General features: G+C 47.1%; 1 protein-coding gene across 4 annotated transcripts in view; it reads right to left on the bottom strand.

Annotated features, from left to right (window-relative positions):
- Positions 1 to 12,178, bottom strand: part of PTP4A3 (protein tyrosine phosphatase 4A3) — a 193,828-nt gene that overhangs the window by 21,684 nt on the left and 159,966 nt on the right. For 2 of the 4 annotated variants that reach the window (XR_014961468.1, XR_014961469.1), the window contains exon 6: positions 8,774 to 8,955. The exons of the other annotated variants lie outside the window; for them this stretch is intronic. The gene's annotated coding sequence lies outside the window, so the exon portion shown is untranslated. The remainder of the gene's footprint in view (positions 1 to 8,773; positions 8,956 to 12,178) is intronic. 4 annotated transcript variants of the gene reach the window in all.

The raw sequence follows: 12,178 nt of genomic DNA, 5'->3' as shown, positions 1-12,178 counted from the left end.
TTTTGTTTTCGTGGGTAGCAAAGAGGTCTATGTGCGGATGCCCCCACATCGGATAGAACGGGTGAAGAACCTGTGGGTGAAGTTCCCACTCGTGGATCTGCTGCGTCTGTCTGCTGAGCATATCTGCCATGGTGTTTTGGACTCCTGGTACATGCTGGGCCAGGAGAAAGATTTTGTGTGGAATTGCCCATCTCCATATGCTCTGTGCTAGTTGAGAGCTGTGGAGAGTGTGTGCCGCCTTGTCTTTGAATGTAGTACATGGCCGTCATGTCTGTGCGAATGAGGACTGCCTTGCCTAAAATCTGTATTTGAAAGTAGTTTAGGGCTAGAAAGATTGCCAGTAACTCCAGATGGTTGATATGGAGTGACTTTTATTGCGGCGTCCATGTGCCCTGCACTGTGAGATGTAATAGATGAGCTCCCCAGCCGGAGAGCGATGCGTCTGTTAGTATTTGTGGAACCGGGTCCAGGAACGGTCGACCTCTGGAAAGATGTGGTGTTCCACCACTGCAGAGAGCGATGGGTGCGACCGTCTACCAACACCAGTTGCCCCTGGGCCTGGTTCCATTGGCGCGCTAAGCACTCTTGGAGTGGACGCATCTGGAGTCTTGCGTGAGGCACTATGAAAATACAAGAGGTCATCATCCCCATCAGTTGCATAAACACTCTTGCTGGAAGGGAGTGTTGAGGTATGAATCTTTGACGCAAAGCCTGAATGCTTGCAATCCCGGCCGGATTGGGGTAGGCTATGGCTTTTGAGGTGTCTATGGTGGCACCAAGGTATTGCTTTATGTGGGATGGTGTTAGCTGGGACTTTTGGTGGTTCACCGTGAAGCCTAGCTGGTGAAGTAGTTGGATTGTAGTGGCGGTGTGGTGTACACATTGGTTGTAGGACGTGGCTTTTATCAGCCAGTCGCCCAAATATGGGAAGACGTGAATGTGCGGTCTTCTGAGGTGTGCCGCCACTACCGCTAGGCACTTGGTGAATACCCTTGGTGCTGTTGTGACCCCGAATGGGAGCACCTTGAACTGGTAGTGTTGCCCGTCCACTACAAATCGGAGGTACTTTCTGTGAGCATGGTGTACCGGAATGTGAAAGTATGCGTCTTTCAAGTCCAGTGTGGTGAGGAAGTCATTCTGGGAGAGCGGAAGTACCTGCTGAAGCGTTACCATGTGAAAATGGTCTGAATGTATGTATGTGTTTAGGGGCCGGAGATCTAGAATAGGTCGTAGAGTCTCGTCCCTTTTTGGTATTAGAAAATATAGGGAGTAGACCCCTAAATTTTGCTGATTGACGGGAACTTGTTCTATTGCCTGTTTTTGTAGGAGGGAGATTACCTCCAGTTTTAGTAATGTGGAATGTTCTTGTGACATCGGGCGTTGCCTGGGTGGAATGTTTGGGGGGGTAGATGTCAATTCTATGCAGTACCCGGAGCGAATAATTTGGGTCACCCATTTGTCTGAGGTGATGGTCTCCCAGAGGTGAAGGAAATTTTGTAGCCTGCCCCCGACCGGAGTGGGATGGTCTGGAGGGAATGGGGGGGGGGGGTGGAAGAGTCATTGGGTAGGCGGTGTGGCAGAGCGGGCGGTATTTGTTTTGCCTCTGCCTTTATTGTCATTGCCCCTATAGCCGCCTCTTTGATAAGGCCTTGTGAAGGTGGACTGAGCAGGGGATTTGTAGGAAGTGGACGCGCTATCTGAGGAGTAGCCTCTAGCCGTACCCCGAAAGGAAGAGCGGCGAAAGGAGCGCCTAGGAGGGTGTGACTGCAGGGCTCCCATAGATTTTGCCGTATCAGTGTCCTTCATTTTCTCGAGGGCCTCATCTACCTTTGGGCCGAATAGGTGTTCTTGGTCAAAGGGATGATTTAGGATGGAGGCTGTGTCTGCTGCATCTAAGGCACAGCGTATGGAGGTGTTACCCTCTTGAATGAATTAATTGGCCCTATTTTTGTATCTTTCTGGAAGGTGGTGCATTATGGTCTCTAATTCATCATAATGCGCCCTATCGTATCTGACCAATAGCGCTTGAGTGTTGGCGATACGCCATATATTGGCTGCCTGTGACGCAGTGTGCTTTCCTGACGCGTCTAGTAGCTTGGACTCCTTGTCAGGTGGTGGTGCTTCGCCTGACGCCTGGGAGTCCGACCTCTTCCGTGCAGTGGAAACCACTAGGGAATCTAGTGGCGCTGGCCCTTTTATAGGCAGGATCTGTGGGGGCAGCTTTGTACTTTTTTTCTATGCGTGGGTTAATGACCCTAGCCCTGACTGGGTCCTTAAAAACCTCTGGCGCATGTTTTATCACCCCCTTGAGCATAGGTAGTATGGAGGTAGACCTAGGTGCGGTATCAAAGGTGTCGAGGAGGAAATCCTCCTCCACTGGGTCAGTGTGTAGCTCTACCCCGTGATAATGTGCCGCCCTCTGAAGTAGGTGGTGGAAACCTAATGAGTCTTCCGGTGGAGATGGCCTGGAAGCCCGAGTCGCCGGAAGGCTTATTTGGCTTCTTCACCGGGTCCGAAGGAGGGGTGTGTGAAGCAGTGTCTCTGGTCTTGCCTAGGCCCGAAGGCGAAGGCGTGACCAAAGCCTTTTTGGGTGTGGGCGCGGGTGTGGGAGGGGGTATAGTACTCACGACCCTCTGCGCCGGGGTGATGTCCTCCACATCGAAGTCGTCGGCTTCGGAAGCACTGACGAGGTCCTCTTCGGTGTGCTGCTGTCCCGGATCTTCGACGTCGTCCCCGAAGATGTCGACTGGAACGGAGGTCGAGGAGTGCGCCATGTTTCGTCTGGCTCTTCGATCTCGAATAGTCTTTTTCGATCTGAAAGACTTGCAGGCCGGACAGTCTCGAGCCTCGTGTTCAGGGGAGAGGCAGAGGCAGAGGTTGCACACCTCATGAAGATCGGTGTGGGGGAATTTGGACCCACATCGAGGGCACTTCTTGAAAGGAGTTCTTTCCATCAGCCGGGACCGGAGATTGGGTAGGCCCGAAGGCCGCCGTCAACGACTGGAATCGAAGAGGTGTCGAAGAGAAGGTGATTGAGGAGATCTGGATCTGAACAATACCGCGATAAGCGAGGATTCCGCTTCGATCGTCGAACTGGAAATGTTCGGAACCGGAGCGCGAAGTATTACATCCGATACCCGATGGCGGAAAAAAACAAACAATCTGAGGATGGAGCCGAAGCCCATGCGCAATACGATCCAAGGGAGGAGTCACCGACCTCGTGACTTCCAAGACTTTCCAGGAGGAAAAACAAACTGCAACATCCGGGCCCAACACCAGATGGCGATCTATGCAAAAGTGTGTAATCTGCAGCTCATATGCCTCGAACGTACCATTTTCCGTTTGAGGCATGTGAGCTGTAGATCACATGCTGTGCATAGACTAAAAACCAGTTATCTCCCAAAGCGGTGGCTAACCTGTAGCAGTGGTTTGAAATGGGGTACGTAAAACTGCTTGGCCCACACAAGCTTGCTGTCTTGCTAACACATTTACACAATAGTGCTTTGTGAATGTGTGGTGTAGACCATGTTGCAGCTTTGCAGATATCATCTATGGGTAGGTTGCCTAAAAATGCCATAGAAGCCCCTAGTTTGCACGTGGAGCGCGCTCTAAGGGGAATTGTTAAAGTTTTTTGCTTTTGCGTAGCATATTTGAATGCAATCCACCTTGCAATGCCAGATTTTGATTTTGGATTGCCTTTATGTGGTGGAGCAAAAGTGACAAATAGCTGTTTTGTGGAAAGGTTTTGTCGTTACTATATAATAACAAAGTACTCTTTTCACATCTAAAGTGTGTAAAGCACGTTCTGCCACAAAATCTGGTTGAGGGAAGAACACAGGCATATTGGTTGATATTTAAAGCAGAAATGGCCTTTGTTAGAAATGTAGGGTTGGTCCGAAGAACCACTGTTTTGATGTATTTGTAAGAATGGTTCTTCTAGGTTTAGTGCCTGAAGCTCAACCACTGTCCTCAGAGAGGTGATCGCTATGAGGGAAGCTATCTTCCAAGTGAGAAATTGTATTTCACATCTATGCAATGGTTCAATGGGTGGACCCATTAGCCTGGTGAGGACAAAGTTGAGATTCCACACTGGAGCAGGTGGAAGCCTTGGAAGAATGATTCTCTTAAATCCCTCCATAAATGCTTTGATTACAGGCATTTTAAAAAGAGACCGATGTTGTCTATCATGTAGGTATGCAGCTATTGCAGCAGGATGTAAGCGTATAGCAGAGTACGTTAAATTGGAACACTGCAGATGTAGTAAATAGCAAATGATTTTTCTAACTGAAGCGTCCAGTGGATCGATTTGATTGTTATTACAGTATAGAACAATTTGCTTCCACTTTGCTGCATAGCATGATCTTGTGGTAGGACGCCTAGCCTCTTTGATAATGTTCATGCAGTCTGGCGGAAGATTAAGGTAGCCAAACTCTAAGATTTCAGGTGCCAGATCACAAGGTTGAGATGGCTGGGATCTGGATGTATTATCTCTCCATGGCTGAGTGAGCAGATTGGGAGTGAGGTGTAGTTTTTGGTGAGGAACTACTGAGAGCTCCAACAGGGTGGTGAACCAGGGTTGTCGGCCCATGTGGAAGCAGCTAGGATTAATGTCAGGGATGCCCGTTTGAGCTTCCGAACCCCTAATGGAATGGGTGGGAGTGGCGGAAAAGCGTAGGCAGATATCCCTGACCAATTCATCCATAGTGCATTGCCCTTGGACAATGGGTGTGGATGTCTGGATGGGAAGTTTGAGCATTGCTTTTAGGTTTGTGGCGAACAGCTCTATGGCTGGAAATCCCCACATTTGGAAGAATGGGAGAACTTTAGGGTGGAGTTCCCATTCGTGGATCTGTTGTCTTTGACGACAGAGCAGATCTGCTCCTGGAAGGTGTTCGGCAAGGAGAAACATTGTGATGTATGGCCCATCTCCAGATGGTCTGTGATAGCTGGAGAGCGTGTGCCCCTCTGTTTCTGTATGTAGTACATTGCTGTCATGACTGTACGGATCAGGACAGCTTTGCCTACTAGATGAACTTGAAACGCTTAGAGCACTAGAAAAATCACTAGCAGCTCTAGATGATTTATGTGAAGCTGTTTTTGCTGAAGGCTCCACATGCCCTGAATTGCATGCGTCTGGAGAGGAACATTCATGAAGGGGGTGCATGTGAAGTCTTGCGTAAGGAACTATTAGTATGCAGGAAGCCATTATCCCTAGTAACTGCATGAACACAAGTTGGCAAGGAGTGTTGAGGCTGGAACTGGCAGAATAAAGTCTGCATGTTGCGGATTCTGGCTGGACTGCAATAGGCCAAAGCCTTTTGTGTACCTATTGTGGCTCCAAGATACCCTTGTGTGTTGGATGGCTGTTGAATGAGACTTGGACAGGTTGACTGTGAAACCAAGATCGTGACGCAACTGCACGGTTTTGTCAGTGTGATGGAGACCGCTTTCTTGCGAGCTGGCTTTTATGAACCAGTCGTCCAGATATGGGAAGACGTGAATGTGTTGTCTTCGAAGATGAGCTGAGACTACTGCTAAACACTTGGTGAAAGCTCGGAGTGCGGTAGTTACTCCGTAATGGGAGCACCTTGAACTGAATGCTCTCCTGCTACTACGAGATGAGCAGGATGTATTGGGATATGAAAATAGGCGTCCTTCAAGTCCACAGTGGACAGAAAGTCGCCTTGTTGAAGCGGAAGCACTTGTTGGAGAGCGACCATGTGAAAGTGGTCTGATTTAATGTATAGATTTAGTGGTCTGAGGTCTAGTATAGGTCTGAGAGAGCAGTCCTTGGGAATTAAGATGGGCAGGGAGTATACACCGGTCCCTGGATGTTTTAATGGGACTGGATCAATTGCTCCTTTTTGTAACAGGAGAGAACTTTTTTTTAAATGGGTAAGATGTTCCTGTGACATTGCATGTGATCTTGGAAGAATGTTAGGGGGGAGGGTCTGTAAGTTCCAGGCAGTAACCATATTGGATAATTAGTAAAACCCCTTTGTCTGAGGTGATGTTGTTCCAGACAGGGAGAAATTGAGAGATGTCCCCCGACGGGAGTGGAATGATCGGGGGGTAGCGGAAGGAAGTCTGTTATTAGCAGGGAGAAGTGCGTGTAGAGTTGCCTCTGCCTCTTCCCTTACCATTGTTTCCTCTAAAACCTCCTCTAAAATATCCTCTTGATGAGGGGGATTGGTTGGTGCCTTTGTAAGAGGAGGGATTATCTGTGGTAACATTTTTGGAGCGGCGAAAGGAACCTCTAATTGTAAAGCCCCCATGGACTTTGCGACCTCAGTGTTTTTTTCCAGCAAGGTGTCAATTGCTGGACCAAAGAGGTGTTCTTTATCAAAGGGCTGATTAAGAATGGAGGCCTGTACTTCAGGTTTGAAATCGGATTACTCTTAACCATGGATGTCTAAGTAGCAACACACTGGTGTTTAGTGCGCGTGCTGCTGTGTCTGCTGCATCTAATGCGCACTTGGAGTTAAAAGTGATACGTTTTCCCTCTCGTATTAGATTTGTGCTCATCAGGCAGAAATTGGATAACTTTTTCCAGCTCATCATAATGAGCTCTATCATATCTGACTAGCAAAGCCTGAGCATTGGCAATGTGCCAGTGATTTGCTGCCTGTGAGGCTACCCTTTTACCAGAGGCATCAATTAACTTGGACTCCTTATCAGGAGGAGGGGCCTCATATGTGGTCTGAGTTCGCTCTCTTATGAGCATTAGAGACCACAAGAGAGTTTAAGGGCAGCTGACCCTTGATGTAAGCAGGGTCAGTAGGTGCTAACTTATATTTTTACTCAACCCTGGGCGTGATGATTCTTGCCCTGACGGGGTCTTTGAAAAGCACATCTGCATGCTTAAGCATTGGTAATGTACGTGTACTTTTTTGAGTGGAGCTGAAGGTCTCAAACAAGAAGTCCTCCTCTAAAGCCTCCTTATGTAGTACCACCCCATGGTAATGAGCAGCCATGTTAAGAAGCTCAATGTATCCTATATTGTCATCAGGATGTGATGGCCTGGATGGCTACAAGTCAGGGTCAGTATCTGTGTGTGGATAAGTATCATAATCCTCCCATGGGTCAACATCTTGTAGCCTAGCCTCATGCCCATCCTCTTCATTCTATGGGTCAGGTGATAGTGGTGAATTAGTGGGGGTAATGAGTAGTAGAGGATTAGTAGGTGAAGGAGGTGGCACATAGGGTGGTGATGGGTTTGTACCCACATTCCTTTTTTTCTGGGGGATGTGATGCTCATCCTGATGGGCAATTTCCTTTTTTCTGGCAAATTTGCATTAATATGTCTGGTATCTGGGTTAATAACCAGTCCTTTTTGTTTCGGATCCGGAGGTGGAACATCGGACCAAGGCTCTTATGTCGGAGTCTTTCTTTGCTTGCAGTTTTCGGCGTCAAACGTTTCGGTTCTGAACTCTTTGGCACCGAAGATTGAGGCTTCGACAAAGATGGAACATGGTCATGCTTGGTTTTCGACATCAAAGATTTTGGCTCAGCGCCGGCATGGGGCTGACTCGAGCCAGAACCGAAAGGCTTTTCTTTGTGTTTGGGCGCCGGGCACGTAGGCGGGGTGCTCAAAACTTGTCGGTGCCGACCTTGGCCCGCAGGCAGAGGAAGGCCCGGAGCCTGTTTTGGTTGTTGGGGCAAGGGGGTTTCTATACTCACGGTAAACTGACCCGGTGTAACTTGCGCCTTTTCTTCCATGTCAGAGTCAGCCTCGGAGAGATGTTCCCCTTCCTCGGTTCCTTGAGCGCGTGTTTCTTCTCGGTCGGAATCTTCTCCGAAGATGTCCGTATGGAGCCGCCTTGGTGTTGCATCTCATGATATCGAGTCAGACGGTCACGAAGCCTCTTCTTAGATCGAAACGATCAGCACGCGTCGCAGTCTCTCGTCGTGTTCCGGGGACAAACAGATTGCAGGTCGGTGTGCGGAAACTTGGCACGACACCCGGGACAGAGTTTGAATGGAGTCCGTTCCATCGACTTCTAGCGAGCCCGGCGCGGGTAGGCCCTACGGCCCTCCTCGAGCTTTCCGATCGAAGATTCTTGGTTCGAAACAATACGCGGAGAATGGGAAAACGCGATCGAGAAACAATACCAGCGAGGATAGTGGATTGCGCGTCAAAGGGAACCTGAGAAACGGTCCCGGAGCGCAGCAATTCACATCCGAACCAGGTGGCGGAAAAAACAATCCAACAATGGAGTCTATACCCATGTGCACTATCACAGAAAGGAAAAGTCACCTACCTCGTGACTGGAAAAGACTTCTTCGAACAAAAACAAAGTGCAAACATCTGGACCCAACACTAGATGGCAGGCTATGCACAGCATGTGATCAAAAGCTCACATGCCTCGAACAAATGGTTCCTGGTTTTCCACTGAGGAGCATGGATGCAGGGAGAAAGAAGTTGCATTAAGAGGTCCTTCCTCCCAAGTTTACAATATACGCCGCTATGGGCTGCTGAACATCATAGATCTGTACAGACCTTGCGGACAATCACAGAAGCTCCGAGTCCTCGAAATGTCTCAGCTAAAGAAAAGGTCACTCACAGTAACAGGGTCTTCATATGTTCCTCTGCTGAAAGACTGCTGTTAGTGCGGTAATAAAAAGGCACTATAAATGCCCCCTCTTTCATACCAGAAGATTACAATGTGGAGCGCAAGGGACACCATCTAAATTAAATTCAGCGGACACTAGCTGCCTGTGGATGAATTCTGTGAGACCACTAGCCCACCTGACTAATCCAGAGCAAACTTACCAGCCCTTACTGTGTGAATTCCTTGGGTGCACTATGAAACAAGGGTCTTTCCTAGAGGTATCTGCCATTAGAGACCTTCAGTAAAGATAGGCTTCCTCTCCTCAGATTCTCAGGATACAGTGGCACCAGAGTTTCTGGATCCTTCCCCAGTACAGTGGGTAGACTCCTCACCACATCTCAGCCTGCCACAGAAATAGAGAATAGAATCTGGAGTGAATGGGGAGGAGCATCAACCCCCAGCCTGGCCAAAGAACGACAACACAAAGACAGTCCAGGGAAATGATTGACTCAGTCTATACATACGGGGCTGCCACAAGTCCTATTGTAAGCAGCCGCCCTACTGAAGGCAATAATGGGCAACAGAGATAGGATTAAACTTGTTGGGTGTGGAGACTACCATTATAGTTCACATTAACCACCCGAGCATGAGGTAAAGTAGTAATAAGACCCAAAAGTCAAAGGGAAGCACCTTTCAGAGACGACCTTTGTAAATTGTAAGGAGAGCGACCGCTGTGTTCCAAACAAGAAAACAATTCAGCTTTTATACAAGGCAAATATTCTAACGAAAGAGGTCCATGAAATACCCTTCTGTGTTAAAGTTGGTTACAAGTTAATTAACTTTTCAAGCTTTGCCTTCAGCATAAAATGCAGCAAGACATTGTACATCAAGGTACATTAGATATTTGCGAATCAATCTCGCTACTGCCCGAGTGTTTTCCCATGCACTGCTAATTGAACTGGTTTTCTACACTCAGGCCGTGAGCTGGCCTGGATCTTCGCTTTGTATTGTATCGTATTGCATGTCCGCCACTTCAGTCCTGTGAAGCAGGATCCACTGCACAGTAAAGAGATGCAGGCCTTGAGCGTCAGAAGCCTGCAGGGCTTTAGATACTTGATAATTAGGTAAATAATGAGGATTAAAATACACAGATTGCCAAAACATTTCATGCATATTCAGGCTGTGTAAATATGCAGCCAGTAGGAGTCAAACACAACATCTCAGCATTTGAGTGAACGAGGTCTCACATTTTGCAGCCCAAACTCACTCGCTACGCTCATCCTTAGGCAAGCCATAGACCCTAGCCGGGGTTCATGACTGCGGACTAATGCATTAACTGCAGGAATTAGAATTTAACTTTACAGGTTTGAATCCTGGTTTGTCCACTCAGCCTTCATCGGTCGATAAAATGAGAACTACTGAGTTGTCTAACTCAAAAGACAACTGTTATTCAGTGCCAAGATAGCTCACCTGTAAATGTGTGCTTTAAAAACACATGTATGTCATTTTAGTGTGCTTTTTTTCATGTAGATTGCTGCTGCTTTCCTTGTCCTGAAGAGGCCAAAAGGAATTAGATTGGCTGAAACGCGACCGCGTCGACATTTTGGTTTCACAGAGGGCCCCTAAAAAATTGGAATGTGTTGGGACTTATGAACTTTGCATTGCTTTTGAATTTGTGGAGATATTATTTTCCTTATGCAATGTATATGCCCTCTGGGATGTCCACACTATTGAAAGGTGGATCCATAATCGGAAATCTGTTTTTGGACAGTAGCGTATTTTCTTTCAATGTACATAGGTTGTGTTTTGTAAAGATATGTCTGTTGTATACGCTCAGCAAAAAATGAAAAAGATGTGAATTTATATACACACGAAAGGATAATTAAAAGTGTCCTTTTGCAAATAATTTCGTTTTATTTGTTCCTCCATACTACTTTTTCTACATTAAAAACACATGCCGTTATACACCGATTGGGAGAAACCCCAAGGAGTGCACTGTCCATCGCAATGTATTTGATCTTGAATAATTCACATCTCGGCTTTCACATAAAGCATTCTTGCTTTCCAGCTAGGTTTGCACTTTAATCATACACCATTAGATTGGATACTAATCAGGGGGACAGAAAAGTGACATTTCGGAGTAAGAATGATTGTACCATGGCAGTGTGCCTGCTTGAAATATTATGAAATGCTAGTGACACAGCCAATTTTTGGTGTTTTAATACAAAATTTGAATGCTTTATAAAATCAAAAGGGATACAAGCAGTGCTTAGTTTCTTCTGGTGGTAGAAAGCAGAACTTCCATTTAGGAACCTGTACTTATTTTTCTTTAGTAGACTTTTCTTCTTTTCCTTGCTATTGACCAAACAGAAAAAGGGAGAAAGAAGCAAAATATAGCAACACAATGACCCAACAAAGGGATGCACACACGTACCTAATCACATCACCAGCAGGCTGGACTCTGGCAACACTACGCCAGAATCTCCAAACAACTCAAACACACTCCAGACCATCGAGAACACTGCTGCAGCACTCCTACTCAACCTCCCACATCCCGCCGCACCTCAGGAATCTTCACTGGCTTTCCATTCACAAGTGCAGCCAATTCAAACTTCTCACGCACACATACAAAGCCCTGCACAACACAGGGCCAGAATACCGGAGCAGCCACATACTCTCTCACCCACCCACCAGACTCCTACTCTGCACACACTCCCTGCATGAGAAATAGCAAAACTGGAGGTTACAAATTCTCAGACATCGCACCCAAGACCTGGACGTCCCTCAACAAAGAGCCTCCTCATCAATACTTTAGTTCCAAAGAAGCTGAAGACATGACTCTTCGTGTAAGCACACGCCAACACACCTGCCCAAGCGACTGGATACACTCAGGTAATTAGTGCGCTATACAAAATCAACATAACATACATATGGAAAATACTACTTACCCTGTAACCATGTGTTTTTAGTGTTAAGTGCTACAGATTCACATACTCCTGCTATCTAGTATTGATCCCAGACATTTGCTTTTCTTCAAAGAAGTTTGAGTCATGAGACAGGATGTGACTCCAGTTTGTCTACAATGCATCAGCACACAAACTCCACCTTGGATTGTGGGTCTTTTCAGAGGGCAAGCAGTTTAAGTGGAGTGTGGTGTTGAAGGCAGTGTGGTGTGCATATTAGAGGGAGTTTAATAACCTGGAAAATATGTAATCCCCACTTGCCTTTGGGGACGTGAGTGGGCGTATGCGGATCTACAACACTACACACTCTGAATAGAAGGTACACGGTAAGTAATATTTTCTGTTTGTAGCATGTGTGAGTGTAGATCCATATGCTCTGACAGACTATAAAGCAGTCCCTCTCCAAAGAGCTGGCTAATGAGCAAATGATGCAGATGTTAAGACTGCCTGGCCAACTAATGCCTGTAGACCTGCAAGGCAGTCAACACAATAACACTTTGAGAAGGTATGTAGCTTTAACCAAGTAGCAGCCTTGCAAATATCCATTAAAGGGATGCCGCCCACAAAAGCAGGTGTTGCACCCTTTTTGCAGTTAGCGTGGGCTCTAGGGTGCACAGGGAGTGAGCAATTGGCCTTGGCATAGTAAGTTAGGAGGCACTCAAG

The sequence above is a fragment of the Triturus cristatus genome, chromosome 5_1 (genome assembly GCF_964204655.1).
Source record: "Triturus cristatus chromosome 5_1, aTriCri1.1, whole genome shotgun sequence".
Taxonomy (NCBI): Eukaryota; Metazoa; Chordata; class Amphibia; order Caudata; family Salamandridae; genus Triturus; species Triturus cristatus.
Note: the sequence above shows the minus strand (reverse complement) of the source record. Positions and strands in the feature narration are given on the sequence as shown.